The sequence below is a fragment of the Pongo pygmaeus genome, chromosome X (genome assembly GCF_028885625.2).
Source record: "Pongo pygmaeus isolate AG05252 chromosome X, NHGRI_mPonPyg2-v2.0_pri, whole genome shotgun sequence".
Classification (NCBI taxonomy): domain Eukaryota; kingdom Metazoa; phylum Chordata; class Mammalia; order Primates; family Hominidae; genus Pongo; species Pongo pygmaeus.
In genome coordinates this window covers 148975323-149002975 of record NC_072396.2, presented here as the reverse complement: position 1 = coordinate 149002975, position 27653 = coordinate 148975323, and positions in this window count along the sequence as shown.

Below are 27653 nucleotides of genomic sequence, written 5' to 3'. Positions count from 1 at the left end.
GAGTATGGGTCATCAAGTCACCATGTGAGCTGAACTGCCCATCATGAACTAGTTGCTCTCTGACCCATCTAGCTATAAAGTGGGTCGTGCATAGCAGCTTTCCATCATCAGATGGAAGTGGTATACACATGATTGTGCTCAAGCAGGTGTGAAGGCACAAGTAAGTTACATGAGGAAGTGGATCAAATGCCTATGGTGTCCACTCCTGCCACCCTGCCTTCTCTCTGCCAGCCTGCAGCAATGCCCTCATGAGGAGTTCCCTATGATCAATTGAAAGAGGAAGAGAGCCTGATTCACAGATGGTTCTGCATGATTTGCCGGCATCACCTGAAAGTGGAAAGTTGCAGCATTACAGCCTCTCTCTAGGACATCCCTGAAGGACAGCAGTGAAGGAAAGTCTTCCCAGTGGGCAGAATTTCAAACAGCGCACCTGGTTTGCAGTTTGCATGGAAGGAGAAATGACCAGATGTGCAATTATATACTGATTCATTGCCTGTAACCAATGGTTTTGCTGGAAGGTCAGGGCCTTGGAAGAAGCATGATTGGAAAATTGGTGACAAAAATTTTAAGGAAGAGGTATGTGGCTGGACATCTCTCAGTGGTCAAAAACTGTAAAGATAGTTGTAGTTCATGTGAGTACCCACCAAAAAATGACATCAGCAGAGAAGAGGATTTTAATAATCAATTGGATAGGATTACCCATTCTGTGGATACCACTCAGCCTATTTTTCCAGTCACTCCTGTCATCACCCAATGAGCCCATGAACAAAGCGACCATGGTGGCAAGGATGGAGGTTATGTATGGGCTCAGCAACATGGACTTCCACTTACCAAGGCTGACCTGGCTACGGCCATCACTGAGTGCCCAATTTGCCAGCAGCAGAGACCAACACTGAGCCCTTGATACGGCATGATTCCTCAGGGTGATCAGCTGGCTACCTGGTGGCAGATGGATTATATTGGACTTCTTTCATCATGGAAAGGGCAGAGGTTTATCCTCACTGGAATAGACACTTACTCCAGATATAAGTTTGCCTACCCTGCATGCAATGCTTCTGTCAAGACTACCACCCATGGACTCACAGAATGCCTTATCTACCGTCATAGTATTCCACACAGAATTGCCTCTGACCAAGGCACTTAGTTTACAGCTAAATAAGTTCACCAGTGGGCTCATGCTCATGGAATTCACTGGTCTTCCAATATTCCCCATCATCCTTAAGCAGCTGGATTGAGAGAATGGTGGAATGGCTTCTTGAAGTCACAATTACAATGCCAACAAGGTGACAATTCTTTGCAAGTCTGGGGCAATGTTCTCTAGAAGGCCAGGTATGCTCTGAATTAGCATCCAATATATGGTACCATTTTTCCCATAGCCAGGAGTTATGGTTCCAGGAATCAAGGGGTGGAAGTGGAAATGGCATCACTCACCATCTCCCCTAGTGATCCACTAGTAAAATTTTTGCTTCTTGTTTCCAGTAAATTAAGTTCTGCTGGCCTAGAGTTCTGAGTTCCAGAGGGAGGAATGCTACCACCAGGAGACAAAACAATTCCGTTAAACTGGAAGTTAAGATAAGATTGCCACCTGGATACTTTGGGCTTCTCCTACCTTTAAGCCAACCGGTTAAGAAGGGTGTTACAGCGTTGGCTGGGATAATTGACTCGGACTTACAAGATGAAATCAGTCCACTACTCAGTAACAGAGTTAAAGAAGAGTGTGCATGGAATGCAGAAGGTCCATTAGGGCTTCTCTTAGTATTGCCATGCCCTGTGATTAAGGTTAATGGGAAATTACAACAGCCCAATCCAGGCAGGACTACAAATGACTCAGACCCTTCAAGAATAAAGGTTTGTGTCACTCCACCAGGAAAAAAAAAAAAAAAAAAAAAAAAAAAACAGGACCTGATGAAATGCTTGCCAAAGGCAAACGGAATACAGAATGGGTAGTAGAAGAAAGTAGTCATCAATACTAGCTACAACCACATGACAAGCTGCAGAAATGAGGACGGTAATTGTCATGAGTATCTCCTTCTTTTTTTGTTAAAAACATGTTCATGCATGTATACATTTGTACTAAAAAAATCTTCATTTTGTTTCCTTTCTCCTTTATCATGCAACATAAGATTTATTGACTTCACATTAGCATTTAAGAATCGTTAGCTTTGTGTAATATTATTTGAGTTGGGGATTGGTGTGTTTCCGCTTGTACAAAAGATAGTTGTATTATGTTAGGCATAATTATGACCTTATTATTGTCTTTATTTGAAGATGATTATGTATGATGTCAGGAGATATGTGTGGGTTCAAGTTGACAAGGGGTGGATTTGTGATGGTTAATACTGAGTCTCAACTTGATTGGATTGAAGGATACAAAGTATAGATCCTGGGTGTGTCTGTGAGGGTGTTGCCAAAGGAGATTAACATCAAAGTCAGTGGGCTGGGAAAGGCAGATCCACCCTTAATCTAGGTGGGCACAATCTAATAAGCTGCCAGCATGGCCAGAATATAAGCAGGGAGAAAAATGTGGAAAGAGAGATTGGCCTAGCCTCCCAGCCTACATCTTTTTTCCGTGCTGGATGCTCCCTGTCCTTGAACATCAGACTCCAAGTTCTTCAGTATTGAAACTCAGACTGGCTCTCCTTGCTCCTCAGCCTGCCGTCAGCCTATTGTGAAACCTTGTGATTGTGTGAGTTAATACTTAATAAACTCTCATATATATATGAGATATTTCTCATATAGAGAAAGTTCTTTCCTTCTAGAGAACCCTGACTAATACAGGTGCCCCATAAAGCACTCAAGCTAAGAGCACAACATCAAAGTCATTTCAAATATCTGGAAAGACTTCTTAAAAAAGATGGGTATAAATGAGGCCAGACAATGCTGACTACAATGACTCTTCAATCCCCAGACAATGAAGAATGTCTACTAGTATCAACATGATCCAGGAAAAGATGACCTCACCAAAAAAAAAAAAAAAAAAAAAAAAAAAAAGGGGGCACCAGCAACCAGTCCTTGAGAAACAGATATGTGACCTTTGGGAGAGATAATTCAAAATAGCTATATAGCTATGTAGAGAATACTCAAAGAAATTTAAGATAGGACAGAGAAGAAAATCATAATTATATCAGATAAATTTAGCAAAGAGATTGCAATAATTAAAAAGAATGAAGCAGGAATTTTGGAGCTCAAAGACACAGCTGGCTTATTGAAGAATGCACCAATGTCCTTTAATAGCAGAACTGATCAAACGGAAGAAAGAATTACTGAGTTGCAGACAGGATATTTGAAAATATACAGTCAGATGAGACAAAATAAAAAATAATAAATAATGAAGCACATATACAGGATCTAGAAAATAGCTTCAAAATGGCAAATGTAAGAGTTATTGACCTCAAAGTGGAGTTAGAGAGAGAGATAATAGTAGAAAATTTTTTGAAAGGAATAATAGCAGAGAAATTTTCAAACGCAGAGAAAGATATCAATATCCAAGTACAAGAAGGTTATACTAAGCACATTTAAACCACAGAAGACTGTCTGAAGACATTTAATAATCAAACTCAAAATAGTCAAGTATAAAGAAAGAATCTTAAAGGCAGAAAAAGAAAAGAAACAAATAACTTACAATGGAACTTCAAAATATCTGGCTGCAGAGTTTTCACTGAAAACCTTTCAGTCCAGGAGAGAGTGGCATGACTATCTTAAAGTGCTGAAGGAAAAAACAAACAAACAAACAAAAGCAAAAAAAACCCAAAACAATAAAAAACTTTTATTCTACAATAGTATCCAGTGAAAATATTCTTCAAATATGAAGGAGAAGAAAAGGCTTTTCCAGAAAAACAAAAGCTTAGAAATTTTATTAATGCCAGACCTGTCCTATAAGAAATGCTAAAAGGGAGTACTTCAATCAGAAATAAAGGGTATCAGTGAGCAATAAGTAATCATCTGGAAGTACAAAACTTACCGGTAATATTATGTACACTGAAAAAGACAGAATATTATAACATTTTAATTGTGGTATGTAAACTATTCTTATCCCAAGCAGAAAGATTAAACAATGAACCAATCAAAAATAGTAACTACAACTTTTTTTCAAGACATATTTAGTACAATGAGATATAAATAGAAACAACAAAGAGTTAAAAAGCATGGTGACAAAGGTAAGGAGTAGTGTTTTTATTAGTTTTCTTGTTGCTTCTTTTTTTGTTTATGCAAACTGTGTTAAGTTGTTATCAGGTTTAAATAATAGGATTTAGAATATTATTTGTAAGCCTCATGGTTACTTCAAACCAAAACACATACAATTGGTCCACAAAAAATAAAAATCAAGAAACTAAGCATATAGTAAAAATTATTTTCACTAAAGAAAGACAAGAAAGAAGAAAGACAAGACCATAAAACAACTATAAAACACATAACAAAATGCAAGAGTAAGTTCTTACCTATCAATAATAACATTAAATTTAAATGGACTAAACTTCCCAATCAAAAGACACAGAGTACCTACATGTGTAAATAAAAAAGACTCATTGATACTTTGCCCACAGAAAGCACACTTTACCTATAAAAACACAGATAAACTGAAAATAAAGAGATAGAAAAATATCTTATATACCAGTGGAAACCAAAAAGGAGCAGGAGTCCCTGTACTCATATCAGACAAAATAGATTGTAAAACCAAAATTATGAGAAGAGACACTGTATCATGGTAAAGGTCACTGTATAATGGTAAAGGGGTCAATTCAGCAAGAGGATCTAACAATTTCTAATATATATTCACCCAATGCTAGAGTACCCAGATATATAAAGCAAATATTATCAGAGCTAAAGAAGGAGATTGGCTTCAATACAATAGTAACTGGAGACCTCAACACCCCACTTTCAGCATTGTACAGATCTTCCAGACAGAAAATAAAGAAACATCAGACTTTATCTGGACTATAGACCCGATGAATCTAATAGATATCTATAGAACATTTCATTCAATGGCTGCAGAATACACATTTTCTTCTTCAGTACATGCATCATTCTAAAAGGTACTCCAAATGGCAGGTAACAAAATAAGTCATAACATATTCAAATAATATCAAGCATCTTCTCTGACAGAAATGTAATAAAACTAGAATTTAATAACAAGTAATTTTGGAAGCTATACAAATACAGAAAAATTAAACAATATGCTTCTTAATGACCAATTGGTCAATAAATTAAGAAGGAAACTGAAAAATTTCTTGAAACAAATGATAATAAAAACACAACATATTGAAACTTATGGGTCACAGCAAAGGAAGTAAAAGGTAAGATTCTAGCTATAAATGCCTACATCTAAAAAGAGAAAAAACTTCAAATAAACAGTCTAACAATGCATCTTAAAGGACTAGAAAGGCAAGAGAAAAGCAAACTAGAAGAAAACAACAATAAAGATTAGAGTAGAAATAAATAATATAAAAATGAAAAAAATACAAAAGATTAATGAAACACTTTGAAACACTTTTTTTTTTTTAGATGGAGTCTTGCTCCATCACCCAGGCTGGAGTGCAGTGGTGTGATCTCGGCTCACTGCAATCTCTGCCTCCCGGGTTCAAGCAATTCTCCTGTCTCAGCCTCCTGAGTAGCTAGGATTACAGGTGCACGCTGCCACACTCAGCTAATTTTTGTATTTTTAGTAGAGATGGTGTTTCACCATGTTGGTCAGGCTGATCTCAAACTCCTGACCTCAGGTGATCCACCCACCTCGGCCTCCCAAAGTGCTGGGATTACAGGCATGAGCCACTGCGCCCAGCCCTTTTTTTTTTTGGAAAAGCTTTGCAAAATTGACAAACCTTTAGCCAGACTAAGGAAAAAAGAGAGAAGATTCAAATAAATAAAATAAAAATAAAAAAAGAGACATTGAAACTCATACTGCAGAAATTCAGAGTCATTAGTGGCTACTATGAGCAACTATATGCCAATAAATTGGAAAATCTCAAAAAAATGGATAAATTCTTAGACATATGCAACCTACCAAGAATAAACCAGGATGAAATCCAAAACCTGAACAGACCAATGCAAAGCATAGTGATCATAGTTACAATAAAAAGTCTTGCAAAAAAATATCTGGGACCCAATTGAATCCCTGCTGGATTCCATCAAACATTTAAATAATAACTAATACCAATCCTACTCAGACTATTCTAAATAAAAGAGGAGAAGGGACTATCTCCAAATTCATTCTACAAAGCCAGTATCACCCTGATGCCCAAACCAAAGACACAACGACAAAGAAAACTATAGGCCAAAATCTCTGATAAATGTGAATGCAAATACAGTCAACAAAATACTAGCAAACTGAATGCAATAAAACATTAAACAAGATTACTCATCATGACTTAGTGGGATTCATACCAGAGATGCAAATATGGTTCAACATATGTAAATCAATGAGATACATGACATCAACAGTATGAAGGGCAAAAATCATATGATTATCTCAATTGATGCTGAGAAAGCATTTGATAAAATTCAACATTCCTTCATTATAAAAACACTAAAAACTAAATATAGAATAAACATGCCTCAGCATAATAAAGACATATATAACAGACCGAAAGCTAGTATCATACTGAATGGGGAAAAACTGAAAGTCATTTCACTAAGATTTGGAACATGATAAGAATGCTTACTTTCACCACCATTATTCAACATAGTACTGTAATTCCTACTTTGTCCATATATTATTTTATTTAGGTAGCTTTTCTCTTTTTTGTTATTCTAATTAGAAGTTTTTTATATATACTTTCAAAAACCAACTTTTTGTTCTATTGATCTTTTATATTGTGCTTTTAGTCTCTATTTTAATTAGTTATTCTTTGATCTTGTGTTTTTCTTCTATTAATTTGATGTTTAAAAAATTATTGAGACTTTTTTGTGTCATAACATGTTTTATCCTGGAGAATGTTTCATGTGCTGATGAAAATAATGTGTGGATAAAATGTTCTGTGAAAGTTTGTTAGATTGATTTAGTCTAATTTGCAATTTAAATCCAATATTTCTACATTAATTTTCTGTCTAGATGATGTGATTAATGCTGAGAGTAGGGTGTTAAACTTCCCAACTACTATTGTCTTAGAGTCTACCTCCACCTTTAGATCTAATAATATTTGCTGGTTTTTTTTTTAATTTTTATTTTTTTTGAGATAGTGTCTCACTCTTTTGCCCAGGCTGGAGTGCAGTGGCATGATCTCAGCTCACTGTATCCTCCACCTCCCAGGTTCAAGCTATTTTCCCATCTCAGCCTCCTTAGTAGCTAGGACTAAGGCATGTGCCGCCATGCTCAGCTAATTTTTTTTTTTTTTTTTTTTTTGGTAGAGATGTGGTTTCACCATATTTCCCAGGCTCGTCTCAAACTTCTGGGATCAAGTAATTTGCCTGCCTCGGCCACCGAAAGTGCTGGGATTACAGGTATGAGCTACCATGCCCGGCCTAATATTTGCTTTTCATATCTTCTGCTACAGTGTTGGGAACATATGTGTTTATAATCATATTTTCTTGCAAAATTGATCCCTTTATCATTATATAATGAGATTTCTTATGTCTGTTTGTACTATTTTTTTACTTGAAAGCTGTCTTATGTGCTATCAGTATACCTATTCTTACCTATTCTTACTCACTTTGCTTTCCATTTGCACATAATGTCTTTTCTATTTCTTTACTTTCAGTCTGTGTGTGTGTGTGTTTCAAAGGAGGTGAGTTTCATATTTTTGGTATGTTGTGCCTCCATTTTAGTTTTCCTCAAGGTATTTTTTATTATTTATTTTTTTTGTCCCAATAATTGTTCAGAAACATACTGCTTAATTTCCACATATTTGTGTTTTTTATTTTTTTTTCTGTTAGTGATTTCTATTTTCATACCATTGTCGTCAGAAAAGATACTTGAGATGGTTATGATTTTAAATTTGTTAATACTTTTTGACCTAACATATGATCTGTCATGGAGAATGTTCCCTATGCACATAGAAGAATATGTATTCTGTTGCTGTTGGATAAAATGTTCTGCATATGTCTGTTAGTTTCATTTGGTCTAAAGTGAAGTTCACATTCACTGTATTTTTATTAATTTTCTGTCTGGATGATGTGTCCATGATTGCAAATAGGGTATTGGAGTACCCTATCATTATTGCGTTGCAGTCTATGTCTCTCTTCAGATATCTTAATGTTTGTTTTATATATTTAGGTTCTATGATGTTGGGTGCATATATGTTTACAATTGTATTTTCTTAATGAATTTACCACTTTATTGCAGTAGAAAATACCTTATTTATCTCTTGCTACAATTTTTGACTTAAAGTTTATTTTGTCTAAAATAGTTATAACTATCTCTAATCTCATTTAGTTTTCATTTGCACGGAATATCATTTTCTATCTCTTTGGTTGCAGTGTATGGGTCTTTTAAGGTGAACTGAGTCTCTTGTAGACAGAATATAGTTGGGTCACTTTTTTTTTTTTTTTTTCATTCAGGCACTCTGGGTTTGAGTGAATAATGTAATCCATTTACATTTGAAGTAATTGTTCATAGGTGAGGATACTCTTCTGCCATTTTAAAAATTGTTCTCTGGGTTTTGTTTTTGAACCCTGTTTCTTTCTTCTGTTGCTTTCTTCCTTTGTGGTTTGATGACTTTCCGTAGTTGTAATACTTTGAATATTTTAATAATTATTTGTGTATATTATAGGCTTTTGCTTATAATAGATAATAATATCATAATTATCTAATTATAATTATAATAGTGGTTACCCTGAGGTTTACATAAAACACATTGAGAGAAATTAGCTAGCTTGCCTTAGGTAGACAGCAATCAAAGGGTCTCTGGAAAGCCCCTGACCCATGAGTCAGTGCCTCTTTCCCATATAACATAAAAAGCAGCCCAGGAAAGAAATCAAGCTGTGGCATTGATAAGGGAAGTAGCACAGGGTGTTGTGCCTGGAGACATGCCTGTGGCTGAACAGATAGGAGAACCTCCAGCCTACTCAGATAAAAACTTGCACAAACCTCCGGCTCATTCAGGTAAGGGAACAAGGCCTGACACACAAATGCTTTTGTCCTTTGTGTAATCAGGAAGCCGCCAGGAACAAATTTATTTTTCTTTTCTGGGCATGAACACTGTGGGCTCTGGTGGGTTCTGGTAGGCCCTTGTCCTTTTTGTTTGTTTTTTGGACTGTGAGCCCAGCCTTTATGAATGATCCCTTCAGCTCCTAATTGGTCCTGGGCCAAGCTTTCACTTCAGCTCCTGATAGGTACTGGGCCAAGCTGAGTAGCCCCTATGAATCATTACTTCAGCTCCTAATTGGTCCTGGGCCAAGGTCCTGGACCAAACTAAATCACGCTTTCTCCAAAACAGTCCATGGACTAGGCATCTTTCTTCCACTTCCCAAGCCATAAAATCCCCAGAACCCAACCTCATAAAGGGCAACCCATTCAGGCCCCCCTCTCTACTGGCAGAGAGCCTTCTTCTTTCACTTATTAAACTTTTGCCCCAACCTCACCATTGTGTCCATGCTCCTTAATCATCTTGAATGTAAGACAAAGAATTCTGAGTATTATCTCAGACAATGAGAGACTGCTATAGTGTGGTGCATTGGTGAGACTGCAGTAGTATACTTATAATGGGCTATTTTGATTTAATAACAACTTTAATTTTGGTTGCTTATATAAACTCTACAATTTTACTCCACCTTCACCCTCATTTTATATTTTTTATTTCATACATTACATCTTTTTGTACATTTTATCCCTTAACAAATTATTGTAGCTTCAGTTGTATTTAATAGTTTTGCCTTTTAACCATGATATTAGAGATAGAGTTAATTTACCCACTAATGTTACAGTATCAAAGTACTCAAATTTAACAACGTACTTTTGTTTTTCAGTTAGCTTTATACTTTCATGTGCTTTTATGTTACCAGGCAGTGTCCTCTTTATTCAGCTTTAAGAACTTCCTTTATCATCTTTCGCAGTTCTTGTAATGTAGGTCCAGTGGCTATAAACTGTTTCAGATTTTATTTGTTTCAGAAAATTTTTATTACTTCATTTCGTAGATACAATATCAATGGGCACAGTATTTTTCGTTGGCAGGCTATTTTTCGTTCAGGATTTTGAATATAACATTCAACTCCTGGCTGGCAAGGTTTCTGCTGAGAAACCCATTATAGTCGTATAGATTTCCACTTATATGTGATGATTTACCATTCCTTTCTCACTATAAACCCTCTCTGTCTTTAACTTGGACAAATAGATTATAATGTGGCTTAGTGTGGGGCTATTTCATTCATCTTACTTGGTTTCCTTTTAACTTCCTGGATTTGGCTTTTTACCTTCTTCTTCAATTTTGTGACGTTTTCTGCCACTATTTCTTTGAATATATTTTCTGTTCTTTTTTCTCTCTTTTCTCCTTCAGGCAAGCTGATAATGTGTAAATTGTTCTGCTTGATGGTATACCAAATGCTATCGTCTCTCTTATTTTTTTTTTCTTTTCACTCCCTATGTTGGATGACTTCAGTGATTTGCCCTTGAGGTCACTAGTTCTTTATTCTGCTTGTTCTAGTCTGCTGTTGTATATCTTTATTGCATTTTTTAGTTCAATTATAATATTCTTCAAATCTATGGTTTCTGTTTGGTGCTTTTTTATACTCTGTTTTTTTGTTCAGGGTGTTAATTTGTTTTTGCACTGCTCCCCTAACCTCACTGAGCATCCTTATGTTCATTAGTTTAAATTTTCCGTCAGATAAGTCACATATCTCAAATTTACTCAGGTTGGTTTCTGTGGATTTATCTTTTTGTTTTATTTGGAATATATTTGTCTGTCTCTTAATGTTTGTTGACTCTGTGTGTTGGTTTCTTCTAAAAAATATGGTAGCCACCTCTCCCAGTCTTTTCAGACTATCCTGGTACAGGAGAATAATCTTGCCAATACACTTGGCCAGAGATTTTAAGATGCCTCTCAAATCATTCTGGTTGTCCAGACTGCTGTCTATATTTCTGTGGCCCCTTGAAGATTAAGATATGTTATGTACTCTCAGAACACTGTAATTAGTAAGGCAGAAAACAGATGCTCTAGATGTAGCTGGAAATCTTGAGGTGTTAGATTTTAGTTCCTTCTATCCTCATGCTGAAACTGAGTGTGGGTATTATTTTCCTACTTTCTCTGCACTTAGCCAGGGAGAGCATCTGTGACAAGTATCTGTGGTCACTTTTGTGCTGGACCCTTTCATTTTGGAAAATTGCTGTGGGAAGTGGACCCATTGTATATTGACCTCATTGTTTTATGTAGTTTAAGGAGTCAGGAATAATTGGCTCTTAAAGTTAGGTCTCTAAAGATACAATTCATTGGGTGGGAGATATAGAAGTTGTGGCATTTGGTGCATGGGCAAACTCCTTTGCAAAAAATGGGTAAACCTGTATTGCTCACCAAATGAGCTGGAGGAGAGGGTAAGGACATGCCAAGTTCCTCCTCAGATTGCCTCAGGGCTACTGTTTGTCTTCAACATTAGCTCTCTGATGGAAGTCTGTTAAAGGCCTGGCTGTCAAGTAGCCACTGCAAGTGTATGCAGTAAAACTTTTCTGGAATGAAAATGGGAACAATACATCCCAGTCTCTTTTCGACACTGTTCTTAAAATGTGTGGCTCCTGGAAGTGTTTGTGCATCTGTTTAAAAACCACATCTTTTTCTATGACTTAAGGAGGCTCACACATGCCTAGTCCCTTTTGCTCTCCAGATATGAGATTTGGAATGCTGTCCCTCAGGTGGATGCTATAAAAGTTGAGATATTCAGTGAATGGACAAACACCTTCCAGAAGTGATTGGTGAGCCAGAAGTTACTTCTCTGGTGATCTGAGAGAAAGAGCTTAAGAGTGCTGAGTTACTGCTCAGGCTGCAGAAGGCTATATTTTGATTACCTTTTAAAGTCTCTGATGCTGATTAGTTAGAAGGCAGGCCATCAAGCAGCCACTGAAAGAGTGTGTCATAAACCCCTTCTGAGGAGATATGGGGAGCTTCCTTTTTAAGCCCATTCTCTGCGTTGCTCCAGTTGGGGGTGGGGGTGTAACCCCTATGAGTACTTGCTTACTTTTTAAAAATTACACTACGTTCTGTAATCTAAGGAGATACACACATGCCCAGTGTCTTCTTCTCTTATAGCTAAGAGGTTTAACCTGCAGTTCCTCAAGTGTAAGTGATAAAAGTTAGGGTGCTCAATGTCTGGAAAAACTTCTTCCAGGAGAGCTTAATAAACTTGGGAACTATCACTAGGGTAAGTTAGGGTAGAAATCTTTGGAAGTGCTAGTCAGCTTATCAGGCTGGCAGCAGGGTAATGTTCCTATGCCTCTTTAACTCTCTGATGCATGTTAGTTAAAATTGCAGCCTTCAAGTAGTCATTGGGAGTCTGTCATAAACATCTTCTGGGGTAAAACAGGGAGCTGCATTTTTAAAGCCTGTTCTCTGCAGTGCTCCTGGGGGAAGAAGCCTCTGGAAGTACTTCTGATATGGAAAGGGGGCAAGAAAGTGCTGGGAAGGGAAGGGCATGGTCCCCGGCTAGGGCTCCACCCTCGGGCCTGTGCCCAAGAACCTAGGTGAGGACAGGCATTTCTGTTTTCCTACCCAAACATTGCATTTTCCAAGACCACGCTGACCTGTCCTGTCCCCATCTTGTGCCTATAAAATCCCTGAGGCCCTAGTGTGCAGAGACAAAAGCGGCTGGACATCGAGAGAAACACATCAGAGGAAGAACACACAAGTGGCTGGATGTCAAGAGGAGGTCAAATGGAGCATGCTGACGGAAGAGCACAGTGACAGATGCCGGCAGGCTGGCAGGCCATTGGCTGGCAGAATGATATGGAGTTTGGCCGGGGCGGTCAGAGAAGAGCCTGGGCCACTGATGGACCCAACTCCAAGGGAAAACCGCCTTCTCACTCCATCTCCCTTCTGGCTCCCTCATCTGCTGAGAGCTACTTTCACTCAATAAAAACTTGCACTCATTCTCCAAGCCCACGTGTGATGCGATTCTTCTGGTACACCAAGACAAGAACCCCAGGATACAGAAAGCCCTCCGTCCTTGCAATAAGGCAGAAGGTCTAATTGAGCTGACTAACACAAGCCAGCTACGGACAGCTAAACTAAGACAGCCATCTGTAACACATGCCCACTGGGGCTTCAGCTGTAAACATTCACCCCAGACACTGCAGTGGAGTCAGGGCCCCACAACCTGCCTGTCTGCATGCTCCCCCTAGAGGTTTGAGGAGCAGGGCACGCAAGAAGCGAGCTACACTCCATGCACATGCCCTGCCAGAGGGATAAGGGAAGTTTTCCTGTTTTAACTGGGCCCTCGCCAGGATCTCCAAAGGTGAGTGTGAGTGAATGTGAAACTGTTAGGTCTGCCTCTCTTCCTAAAACTTGCCACCTCTCTCTCTTTCCTGTCAGTGAGGGTTCTGTTTCCTTTTGCAGTGTTTTGAAAACTCCGCCCTAACCCAGAGGGTCAAAACCCCCAGACTTCAGCTCTTTTCTCTCTCACATAGTTTGAAATGGCTCTTATCTCTTTCTTTATAATGTTCAGAGTTTTGCTACAGGCTGTGGCAATGTTACTAAATAAAATGAGCATTTGGCCCAACTGGCAAAGATGCAAATCCGAAGAACTGTTCTTAGAGGTATGCTCCATGCCTCCATCTTGACAGCCACAGGCACGCATGACTCAGGGCATCTCCTGTTATCCTTTTTCCTCCCAGCTGAGGTTCCTGGGGATTGCCCGCAGCAGGCAAAGGCCACACCCAACAGCTGGGGAAGGGGAGAAGGGTGGGGGTGGGAGGGTGGGGGTGGAGGCGGGAGAAAGCTGCAGCAGTAACCATGACCCCACAGGGATAATGGATGGGTGCTTCTCACAGCACCAATGGAACGCTTCTCCCCTAGCCAAAGAATCCAATCCGATCTGAACCGGAAGAAAGATATAAAGATTAGAAAGGCGCACTTGCACTAACCAAGCTATTATTACCCCAGGATCTCCCCTTTTTGCCCCTTAAACTATTTTTCTCTTTTTCCCCTTTTCTAAGTGAGAGCCACCCTTCCCCCACCCCCAGCTCTGTTTCTGATAGGAAAGTTAATGGTGGAGCGACCCCTGTCGGCTGATAACTGCAAATTCAGCAGGGCTTATTTGAGACACTCTAAACAGACGTATACAGCCTTTAAAATAGCTTTTGAGGCCGGGCGCGGTGGCTCACGCCTGTAATCCCAGCACTTTGGGAGGCCGAGGCGGGCGGATCACAACGTCAAGAGATGGAGACCATCCTGGCTAACATGGTGAAACCCCATCTCTGCTAAAAATACAAAAATTAGCCGGGCGTGATGGTGGGAGCCTGTAGTCCCAGCTACTCGGGAGGCTGAGGCAGGAGAATGGCGTGAACCCGGGAGGCGGAGCTTGCAGTGAGCGGAGATCGTGCCACTGCACTCCAGCCTGGGCTACAGAGCGAGACTCCATCTCAAAAAAATAAAAATAAATAAAATAATATAGCTTTTGAGTCCCAAATTCCATTTGAAGCTTCAGGCTGAAGCCCTAGAAAGAAAGACCAGATCAAAGGGATCCAAAGCCAGGCAACAGGTACAATGTAAATGGGCAAAACCAATTCCTGCCAACGAAATCCCCCCACCCCACGGAAGGAGGCCATGCTTGGTGGCATAAACAGGACCAGAGAACTCAAAGTCTGCTGACAGCTGAGAGAAAGGGAGGCAGAGGTGAGGGTGGTTAATTCCTATTCTCCAGGTTTTCCTTGCTTCATGTGTACACACCGCATTAGTACCTATGGCCAGCACCTGTCAAGGTTACCGGGGCTAAGGGATAAGAGGTGGAAAGTGAAGAAAGGACTCTCGCTTTCTCTCTCCACCACACTGTGAGTTTTCACCGAAAGAAAGAAGGGAATGAGAGACGCCGCTATTCCTTGTCTTTCAGAATGGGCAACCAGTTCTCTTCACCACTCCCAGCTTATACTCCTCTGGAGTGTATCCTGAAACATTGGAACTGCTTTAACCCTCAGAATCTAGAGGAAACGTGCCTCATTGCTCTCTGCGCTAAGGTTTCGCCAAATTGTGATTTACAGGAAGGACTGGCTTGGCCTCAGGAAGGAACCACTTATTTCCATGCTATATGGCAGTTGGAACTTTTCTGTAGACATGAGGACAGATGGTCTGAGGCCCCATATGTGCGGGCTTTCTATGACTCGCAAAGCAATCCACGTTTTTGCTGACAATGTAGAGTTGATCCAGCCCTCCTGTTTGCAGTCTCAAAGAAGGCTTTGCAAGGGACAAGCCCAGGGAATTAGAGATGTGAGTCCCAGACCAATCCTCTGATTCCGCAGCAGAAGAGCCAGACCTCTCCAGCCCAGCTCCTCTGAGTCCACCCCAACCTCCCTATCCAGCTTCAGCCTCTCACTTGCCCTCTCCTAGAAATCATCGCCCTAAACAAGCCCCAGTCTCATTGTTGCTCTTCCAACAGATGTCCAGTGAACTTGGACCCAGTAAGGTCTGGGTTCCTTTTCTCCCTATAGAACTTAAAGAAAATTAAGGGGGACCTTGGCAAGTGTTCAGATGACCCTGATAGATATATAGAGGCCTTCCAGAATTTCACCAAGATGTTTGAATTCTCCTGGAGATACGTTATTTTGCTTTTGAATCAGAACCTGATGGACACTGAGAAACAGGCCACTCTGCAAGCAGCAGAGAGATTTGGGAATGAGTTTTGTATCACATATAGCATCAGGGAAGCGGGTGACTATTATCCAACTGGAAGAGAAGGAGTACCAGTGAATAACTCTAAATGGGATCCCAATGACAAGATGGAAGACTGGAAAAGGAGACACTTTCAGGTGTGCATAATGGAGGGTTTACGTAGGACCAAGACCAAGCCTCTCAATTATGCTAAGTTGTCCATTATTGACCAGGGATTTGATGACAATTCTACTGTTTATCTGGAAAGCTTAAGAGAGGACTTGGTAAAGCGCACCTCTCTGTCTCCTGATTCAGTCAAGGGACACCTAATTCTAAAGGAAAAATTTATTACTCAGGCAGCTCCTGACATCAGGAGGAAGTTGCAGAAATTGGCCCTAGGACCAGATAGCATATTAGAGGACCCTCCTGAAAGTGGTCACCTTGGTCTTTTTTTTTTTTCTATTTTTTTTTTTTTTTAATGAGACGGAGTTTCACCCTTATTGCCCAGGCTGGAATGCAATGGCGCAATCTCAGATCACTGCAACCTCTACTTCCTGGGTTCAAGCGATTCTCCTGCCTCAGCCCCCCGAGTAGCTGGGATTACAGGCATGTGCCACCATGCCCGGCTAATTTTGTATTTTTAGTGAGATGGGGTTTCTCCATGTTGATCAGGCTGGTCTCGAACTCCCGACCTCAGGTGATCCGCCTGCCTTGGCCTCCCAAAGTGCTGGGTATACAGGCTTGAGCCACCATGCCTGGCCCTCAGTCTTTTATAATAGACACAGGGAGGCCCAGGAAAGAGAGAGGAAATACAGGAAAGAGACAGAAGCTTTAGTGGCCATCATGAAAGCCCACAAATCCCAGAATTCCCAAGGTGCACCTGTTAACTGCTGACGACATGTCAAGAACAGTTATCTCATTCTAAAAGTTTATCTGCTCCCATGCAAGGTTTAATTTCTTTCACCAGGTTGAAACAGCTCGGGGTACAATGTTATTGTTAGTATATTTTACTTCCTAGCTCTGTAACCTTTGGCACTAGATTATTTCCTTTTGTAATACATGTGTTTAACCCATGCATACTTAACCTTATAAAACTTGGTTTTTCTCTGACACCTAGAAGCCATCAAACTCCAAACTCTCAGACCACTGGAGCCTCGGACGATGGCTCCCCTTTGCTAGGAACCCTTAGATAGACCTCTGGGAGGGCCAATTTCAATAAAACAGTGCCTCCTGTCAGCAGGAAGTAGCTAAGACCAGTCATCATCCATGTTCTAATGGCAGCTAAATGTACCTCTTCAGAGGGAGAAAATAATATGTAAGGGGGGCAGGGCACGGAAGCGCTGGGAAGGGAAGGGCCTGGTCCCTGGCTAGGGCTCCACCACCACATCTGTGCCCACAGACCTAGGTGAGGACAAGCATTTCTATTTTCCTGCCCAAATGTTGCATTTCCCAAGACCACCCTGGCTTGCCACACCCCCATCCTGTGCCTATAAAAACACCAAGGCCCTAGCAGGCAGAGACACAAGCAGCTGGAAGTTGAGAGGAACACATCAGTGGAAGAAGACACAGTGGCTGGACATCAAGAGGACACCTGCGGAAGAGCTCACCGACAGGCCATTGATAGGAGGAATGACATGGAGTTTGGCTGGGGCAGAGGGAGGAGAGACTGGACCACTGAGCAGCCCGATTCCAAAGGAATAGCACCTTCCCGCTCCATCTCCCTTCTGGTTCCCCCATCTGCTGAGAGCTACGTCCACTCAATAAAACCTTGCACTCATTCTCCAAACCCACCTGTCCTCTGATTCTCCTGATACACCAAGGCAAGAAACCCTGGGATACAGAAAGCCCTCTGTCCTTGCGATAAGGCAGGGGGGGTCTCACTGAGCTGACTAACAGAAGCCGCCTATAGATGGCTAAACTGAAAAAGCACCCGTGTAACACACACTGGGGCCTCAGGACCTATAGGCATTTACCCAGATGCAACTGTAGGGTTGGAGCCCCACAACCTGCTGGTCTGCATGCTCCTCCTAGAGGTTTCATCAGCAGGGCACCAAAGAAGCAAGCCACATCCCCAACACTCCTTCTGTGAGGGGGACAAGGGAACTTTTCCTGTTTCACTTTCATGCCCCCACAAAAACGTCATGTTTCCCCTGTGTCCTAAAGAGACTTGCATATACCTAAAGCTCTTTTTTCCCAGATTTCGGAAGTTAGAAATGCAGTCCCTCAGTTGGAAGCTGTACAAGTTGGGGCAATCAATGTGGGAACAACTCCTTTAGGGAGGAATTCATAGACCTTGAGTTATTTCTGGAGTGAGCTGGATGAGGTGTCTCAGAAAGTGCAAGTTCATGCCTACGTGTGCCTCAGCTTTTCCCAACCATTAGATGTAAATATTTTATCAGTTTCCCGGTCTTTAAGAGTTTTGCAAGTGATTTCTGACTTTCTCTTAGACATCATGCCTTAAAATTTCATCATTACGGGCTAACTTTTGTGAAAAGTATAAGGTCTGTATCTAGATTCATTTTTCCTATGGCATGGGTTTGTGAATTTCCAATTGTACCAGCACCATTCATTGAAAAGGCCATCCTTTCTCCATTGAATTGTAATTTTCTCTTTTGGTAAACATCAGTTGACTGTTTTTAGATCTAATTTTATATTATAAGGAAATTTATTATTCATCACAAAACTGAAACCGTTGAAAAAATTCCAAGAACCATAGAGGCAGTCTTGTATACTGGCACTTGGCCATCATCTCAATGTTTCTTTTTATATATATAAAAAAATTTAAATAACTCTGTTTACCCTATGATTCAAGGTACTTTACAATATGTTATTCAAGTCTATCTTTCCAGATTTATACTGACTCTTCCTCCTTGTAATTCTTTTCTCATCACATGGGCAACTCTTTTCACTCTAAATATACCCTATACTTTTCCACGTGCATAATTTGTCTTATATTATTACATTTGATAGAATTCTCTACTATCCCAAAATTCTACTTGAGGGATTCTATCCACTCTTGAAACCTATTTATTTTTATTTTTTTTATTTTTTAGATGGAGTTTCTCTCTTGTTGCCCAGGCTGGAGTGCAATGGCGTGATCTCAGCTCACTGCAACTCCTGCCTCCTGGGTTCAAGCGATTATCCTGCCTCAGTCTCCTGAGGAGCTGGGATTACAGGCATGTGCCACAATGCTCAGCTAATTTTTTTTTTTTTTTTTTTTTTTAGTAGAGACGGTGTTTCGCCATGTTGGTCAGGCTGGCCTCGAACTCCTGACCTCAGGTGATCCACCTGCCTCAGCCTCCCAAAGTGCTGGGATTACAGGTGTGAGCCACCGTGCCCAGCAGAATCCTAATTCTTCTATAAAACAATTCCTGACTACCATGATATGTCTTCTTTTGCCTTTGAACCCTCAGAAAGTGATGTTTTTACCTTTTCCAAATGTATATTTATCTCATCGTACATAAATTGTTTAAATTTAATTTTAAAATCTTTTGCTTTCAATGTGTCTCATATATCCCCTTCTTTTTTTCTGTGAAGTAAAATTTATGAGTCATTTATTTATTCATAGCCAAGGATCTCCAAATCTTCTGTTTCAGTAGTTTCTCTTGATTTGTACAATGATTGAATTACTATGCCCAATTTTTTATCTGTAATGTCACTTGCTCTGATTTAATTACAACATAAGCTTATCACTTCTCCCATTTGGTGGCTATGTACATACTCTTAAATGAGGGGGAACTAACCATTACGATAACCATCCAGTCAGGAGCAAGGTACAGGGAAGTAAATGGGTTAAACTAAGAATTCTAATGTAGACACCACTTAAAAAAAACACACACACACATTACATAGTAAACCCAATGAGCTTCCATTCTCCCAAAGGATCTAGGTGATTTTATTTTGTATTCTCTAATATTTTCTTATATATTGTAAGAATAATATCTTCTCTACCATCTAGGCAATTTCAAGCTCATTTTAGGTGTTCAGATATTTAGCAAAATATTTAATTGTTACAGTAAAACAATGTTTTATAGTCCTGAACATGAGTTCATGGATTTATTATCTTTAATATTGTCTATATTAACCAAATAACCTTTGTATATTTTGTTTGTTATTTTGATTCTAAAGTATGCTTAACCCTTTAGTAGCCATTAAATAAACATTTGTTGAATGAATGAATGAATCAGACCTGAAACATTAATATTTTCTTGAGTGTTAGTAAAGACTTAAAAACTAAATTGCATCTGTATCTCTGAAGTTATTTGGAATTAACTTTTTTTTACATTTGATCTATTTGAGTATGCATTCTCATTTTTATGTTAATAAAAATATAGATATGATCTATAGAGAAGAAAAGTAACAGAAAGACTATGTCAGGACATGACCAGAAAGCTATATATCAATTTACAGTCTCTCTGAGAGCTATTCCTTCAAATAAATGCGCTCAGAGAACAAATTGGTTTTATTTAGGGTTCAGGTGATGCACGTAATTCTGATAATCACACTGGTCCCAAGTGCAGGTCTGATGGAGACTACCTCCTAAAGATTGGAGTTTGATTTCTGAATCAAAACAAGTAGAAAAAGATTTTAAGGAACTTGATATACATGTATGTGAATTGGATATGTATGTCACTGAATTGTCGTATCTTCCAGAGACACTGTTGCCTCTTCACTGTTACTGAATGTTTTTTAGAAGCTTGGGATCAGAATGGCTGCAAGCACCTGGGTGTCTCTAAAGGAGCAGTTTCTATGTTGTGGGTAGGAGCTAATGCCAAACTGATTTCAGTTACCCCTCTAAATCTTACCTAAGCTCCTTATGACATGAGCGCCTTTGCTAGAAATAACATAGAAAAGAGAGAAAGATTAGCATAGTGATGCTCGTGTTTTGCAGAATGAATCATGACAAACCTTATTTTGAACCTGTTAACTAAGATTTATGGAAATAATGTGAATTTGATCGTCAACTCTGAATTATTAACATTAATTATTAGTTATTTAATAGGTTTCACACTACTGCAAACAAAAACTAAAGCAACTAGACCTAAACATGTAGATTGCTATAGCTTTATTATTCTTGACTGTGAGATATTTGGAACAGCAGTATTCTGTAGATTTTCTTAGTTTATCTATATTCATCTAATAACAAAAGCAAGACATGTAAACCAAATTTTAAGATAAATGATAATCAATATATTATCCTGTTTAAGTGGGGCTTAATCAATTCAAGATTTTACTACCTGCTGACCAATAAAAGAGAGAAAAGCAATTTTAATGGACTTTTCTCACAACACTTCTTTTTTTTTTTTTAAATAATCTCTCCAGCTATTGTTTACACAACTTTCTCGATTTTCTCTGTATGTAAAACTTATACGGGCTGTGACCAAAGACAAAACCATCTTCTTTTATGATCCCCAAACCACAGTCACTCAGAGACCCAAAATAGAAAGTAATTTTAGTGAGCTCATCCAAGCTTTAGCCTACGCAGTTTCTTTTTTGCACAAAATGACTTGGCTAACATTCCAACCAAGGACCATAAACCAACAGTGTGCATAGACACTGAGAATAAAGATATATTTAGATAGGTTGCATGGATTAAAGAGGCCTAAACCATCTGTCTTTAACACAGGAGAATGTCATTTTCTTTAGTCAAGGGCCTGGGTTTTCCAGCAATATTCCAACATTGAAGGATGCAAAGAGGTGTTTTAACAATTAGATGTGTATATCGTCTACAGCGAAGTTGTATACATCTGTTTCTCTTATTATTACAGACTGTTATAAACTCAGAACATCTTAGTTATGGTTTCAGAAACAATTTGTTATGGGCTTTTTTTTTTTTTTTTTCTTTCATGCTTCCTCGGAAACTGTTACTCTCTGCTATTCTAAGCATACTGTTTTGTAAGAATTTGTTTACAGGTTTACCTCCTTCCCTGGATCGTGAGCTTCTCCAGGGTGGGGAGTGGGCTTTATTTACCCTGTGACTCCAGTGCCCAGTACTTAGTAAGTGATCTACCAGTTTATGTAGATGTGTATTGAATAAATTGCTTATTATAGAGCCCATGGTGAATAAGGATTGTGTGCCTCAGGGGAGTGATGTAAAGAGTAATTCAGGTGGTTTGGCAGCCTCTCATGAGCTAAGATACAATTCTTTAACAGATGCCCCATCTTGTAGCAATAGAGTTGCCAGATATAGGACACCAAGTTAAATTTGAATTTCAAGTAAATAACAAACATTTTAAAATAAAAGTGTATACCACATATTATTAAGTCCCAAAAATTGCATCCAAATAGTGCATATCTTCTTATTTGTTGTTTATCTGAAATTTAAATTTTTCTGGGCATCCTGTATGTTTATTTGCCAAATCTGGCAACTCTGTCAATAAGGGTGGATTGCCCAATAGAGCATGGGGTCTGAGATAGTACCCTCACTCAAATGAACTGATATATTTTCCTGTGCAAGTAGAACATAATTAATTCAAAGCCTTCATACCTATGATCTTTGTGATATTCAGTCTGATTAGAATTTCTTTAAAGAAATTAAAAGGTGAGGAATATTTTGAAATATCCCTAATCTGATCTAATAATTTTCTAAGAAGAACTGTACTCGCTGCTAAAAAAAAAAAAAAAAAAAAAGAAGAAAAAGAAAAGAGGAAAAAAAAGCTATTGACTAGAGAACTCTTAAGATACCCATAGACCTTTAAACGGTAGAGACATTTAAGACATTGTCAGAAAGAAGAACTATTTAGAGTCACATGATGTGAGTGACACTGAACAAAACAGATTTAGCTAACATAATAACAGTCAGTTCACGATTTTGCCTTAAGAACCCTTAAGGCCGGGCACGGTGGCTCACGCCTGTAATCCCAGCACTTTGGGAGGCCCAGGCGGGCGGATCACGAGGTCAGGAGATCGAGACCATCCTAGCTAACGTGGTGAAACCCCGTCTCTACTAAAAATACAAAAAATTAGCCGGGCGCGGTGGCGGGTGCCTGTAGTCCCAGCTACTCGGGAGGCTGAGGCAGGAGAATGGCGTGAACCTGGGAGGTGGAGCTTGCAGTGAGCTGAGATCGCGCCACTGCACTCCAGCCTGGGCAACAGAGCGAGACTCTGTCTCAAAAAAAAAAAAAAAAAGCCAAAAAAACCTTAAAAAGTGTGCAGCACATTTCAGGTAAGTTTCTTTTGGGAGAGGCAGTGGGGAGTATGAGGCAGAAACATAAAGAATTTTCACAAATAACACAATAAATCAGTACATAAGAAATGGCATTTTTGCCATTTGATTTCAAGGGAAGGATATACTCATTTAGTCAATCCAAGAGTTTCTAGTCAGCATATGTCATGTGGAATACATTTGAGTTGTGTATCATATTTGGATGAACCTAAAAACTTTTACTTGGTGTAGGCACACCACATGAGTGGGATGAAAATATAGCATATTTTGCTATTCTTTAGTCTATTATGTACATTAACTATTTCCATGGAATTGAAAGTGCCCCCATGTTCAACCTCCATTTCGACCTAAAATGTTATTCTATATTGTAACTTTATTTTTAATACAATTATAGTGCAAGAATACTATAAATTCCCAAATGTTTGAAAACTTGGTGAATAAATAGCATAGGAAAAAAATAAAATGAATGAGAAAAGCTTTAGGCATTAAGTAAAATGTGGTTGTGATGAAGAGGCTTGAAAAGATGTGGAAAAAAAATATTTACCTATCTTTGGGATTAGCTCACCCTACTGGGTATAAGATATTCAATGCCTGCCTGAAAGTCAATCATCTGAGTTCTCACCACTTTCTAAAGAAATATTGTGCCTCTCCTTCTCAACCAATTGCCACCCACTATCACGTCTTTTCTTCTTCCCTTGGTGAGTATAGTAAATCCTCACTGCATTACACTTAACGTATAAAACCTTCATTTAAATTGAAATTTGTATGCATTACTTACATGAACTTGAATTTCATTGCTCAGCTTTTATTTATTCTGTGATAAATGTTGAGATATTTTTGGCTGGCATAGAATGCATAATTATTTTACTATTTAAATTAATACTATTTTAGAAATTCCATGGTTTTTTCACATAGATGCACAGTTTCCAGGAGCATATTATATTTATCAAAAAAGCTTATATGAAACCCATTAGATAAAGAACTTAGCAATGCAGATGATGAAAGATTATTGAATCATGAATGTGTTTTAACGGTGGAGGTACCAGGTGTATTAGTTTACTAGGACTAGTGTAACAGAGTACCATAAAGTGGGAGGCTTAAAACAAACAAAATTATTGTCTCACAGTTCTGGAGGCTACCAGTCCAAAACCAAGGTGTCAGAAGCCATGGTACTTTTTTTTTTAAATACTTTAAATTTTAGGATACATGTGCACAACGTGCAGGTTTGTTACATATGTATACATGTGCCATGTTGGTGTGCTGCACCCATTAACTCGTCATTTAACATTAGGTATGTCTCCTAATGCTATCCCTCCCCCCTCCCCCCACCCCACAACAGGCCCTGGTGTGTGATGTTCCCCTTCCTGTGTCCATGTGTTCTCATTGTTCAATTCCCACCTATGAGTGAGAACACGCAGTGTTTGGATTTTGTCCTTGCGATAGTTTGCTGAGAATGATGGTTTCCGGCTTCATCTATGTCCCTACAAAGGACATGAACTCATCATTTTTTATGGCTGCATAGTATTCCATGGTGTATATGTGCCACATTTTCTTAATCCAGTCTATCATTGTTGGACATTTGGGTTGGTTGGTTCCAAGTCTTTGCTATTGTGAATAGTGCCACAATAAACATACGTGTGCATGTGTCTTTATAGCAGCATGATTTATAATCCTTTGGGTATATACCCAGTAATGGGATGGCTGGGTCAATTGGTATTTCTAGTTCTAGATCCTTGAGGAATCGCCACACACTTTTTAAACAATGAGGATTTTTCCTTCTATCTCTGGTTTTAGTCTCTGGTAGTTTGCTGGCAAATTTTGGCATTTCTTTGCTTGCAGTTATGTAACTCCCGTATCTGTTTTTATCAACACATAGCATTCTCTTTGTGTTTCTCTATGTCTTCACATGGCAGTCTTTTTATGAGGAAGTCAGTCATTTTAGATTATGGGCCATCTCTACTCCAGTAAGACCTCATCTTAACTAATAATACTTAAACAGATCCTCTTTTTAAATAAGCTCACATTCTGAAGTACTAGGAGTTATGACTTCACCGTATCATTTTTGGGCAGATAAAATGCAACCCATAGAACCAAGTTTCCCTAACAATCTGACAAAAAATTGGAGAAAAGTAGGCAACCTCCATATTTTCTTTATCTAGTCTATCATCGATGGACATTTATGTTGATTCCACATCTTTGCTATTGTGAATAGTGTTGCAATGAATATGTGCATGCATGTGTCCTTGTAATAGAATGATTTCTATTTCCTTGGGTATATACTCAGTAATGGGGTTTCTGTGTTTTTTTTTTTCTGATTATACTTTAAGTTCTGGGATACATATGCAGAACTTGCAGGTTTGTTACATAGGTATACACGTGCCATGGTGGTTTGCTGCACTAATCAACCTGTCATCTACCTTAGTTATTTCTCCTAATGCTATCCCTCCCCCAGACCCCCACCTCCAACAGGCCCCAGTGTGTGATGTTCCCCGCCCTGTGTCCATGTGTTCTCATTGTTCAACTTCCACTTATGAGTGAGAACATCTGGTGTTTGGTTTTCTGTTCCTGTGTTAGTTTGCTGAGTATGATGGTTTCCAACTTCATCCATGTCCCTGAAAGGGACATGAACTCTTCCTGATTTACTGTAGCCTTGACCTCCCAGGCTCAGGTGATCCCCCCACCTCAGCCTCCTGAGTAGCTGGGAGGGCTACAGGAAAGTGCCACCACACCTGGGTTATTTTTTGGTTGGTTGGTTGTTTTTTTGTGTTTGTAGTGATGGGGTTTTGCCATGTTGGCAAGGCTGGTCTGGAACTCCTGGGCTCAAGTGGTCTGCCCACCTTGGCCTCCCAAAATGCTGAGATTATAAGCATGAGCCAGTGTGCCTGGCCTTTTTTTTTAATCTTTGACTTCTCTAATTTGCACCCTCATGCTGATCCTCATTACCATACACCTTGACTATAACAATTGTCTATTTTCTTTCATTGCCTTAAATATTTCTGCCCCATAATTCCCTGCATCTGGCACATATTAGGTACCTGACAAGTATTTGGTTAATTAAATCCAATTAAAACTATTAACCACCACATATTGTGATATTCCCACTTCAGAAATCACATCTCTATTTTTCAGTATCTGACCCTATATTTTCTAAATCCAGTTTTATTTACCTGTACTCTTCTTAGTGGACTTTGATAGAGTTGCCTAGTCTTCTATTACATGTATATTTTATGCGACTCTCAGTTCCTTTTCACCCAGATAAGACACACTATTAAAGCCTAATAAAGTGCTACTTTTTTTGGAACATTCTTTTAGCTTCTCAGCTGACAGAATTTTTGTCCACATCTGACCTCCACAGTATTGTATTCATGCCACAATGGTGCGCTGTAATGTAAGTATTGGTGTACACAGTTGGGTCACATGTTAAACCAAATAAGCTTCCTGAGGTCAGGGCCCACATTTTACACTATTTTATTTTCCCTGAAGTACCTATCACTGAAATTTGAAGAACTGTTTTATAATTGAGTAAATGGCCTATTAGGATATGAGATATGAATCCTTTCATAAGCTTATTTATCATAAAATTGTTTTTTCTTCTGAGTGGTTGTGGCCAATTCAGAGCTAAGTAGGCCAACTTATTAAATTCAAATCACTTGGCTGAACAAAAGCTGATTTCATAAATCATAGTTTAATAGCCTGTCTGTAATTTCTTTAGGGTTTTTCAGCTGCACAGTAATGCTTGTTTAGCCAGTCAGTTCAATAATTGAAATTATATAGCTAGTAGTAAAGGTAGTAAATAGCCTGTCCGGTTTGGGTCATCAAGCCTTATACTAGAAATTTCTGTGCTGAGATTTCTTGGATAACCACCATATCTAATGCTATTCTCCATGCACACTGATATCAAACACATTATTTCTTGTTTCTGTAAAGGAAGGGAATCCGGGCATGTGATTTTCATAATGTGCCTTCATATTTTTAGACTTGCAGTCATTTCAGATCTTCTATTCTGCTTCCCATAAATTCACTTAGTTTGAAGAATGTCTAACTCCTCTAAATAATATATCCCTATTTCTTTATCAGAGGCTGCATATGGAGAAAATAAAACCATAGTATTTAAAATTAACTGTAGGGTTTACCTTATGACCCTAAATTTTCACTAATAAATCTAAGGACAGATATTATTACACTCTCTCTCCCCCACTCCACATGTGTCCATTTGTGGTAAACTCTTGGTAAGTAACTTCTGAGAAAAATTCCCAATCTTAGGTCAAGAACCCTACGGGACAACACGCACACACACACACACACACACACACACACACACACACACACACACACACACACACACACACACACACACACACTGGAGTCAAAACTTTCATTCTTTGGTCATTGTGTCACTAGGCTATTTTCTTTTTTTTTTTTTTTTTTTTCTTTTATTATTATTATTATTATTATTATACTTTAGGTTTTATGGTACATGTGCACAATGTGCAGGTAAGTTACATATGTATACATGTGCCATGCTGGTGCGCTGCACCCACCAACTCGTCATCTAGCATTCGGTATATCTCCCAATGCTATCCCTCCCCCCTCCCCCCACCCCACAACAGTCCCCAGAGTGTGATGTTCCCCTTCCTGTGTCCATGTGTTCTCATTGTTCAATTCCCACCTATGAGTGAGAATATGCGGTGTTTGGTTTTTTGTTCTTGCGATAGTTTACTGAGAATGATGATTTCCAATTTCATCCATGTCCCTACAAAGGACGTGAACTC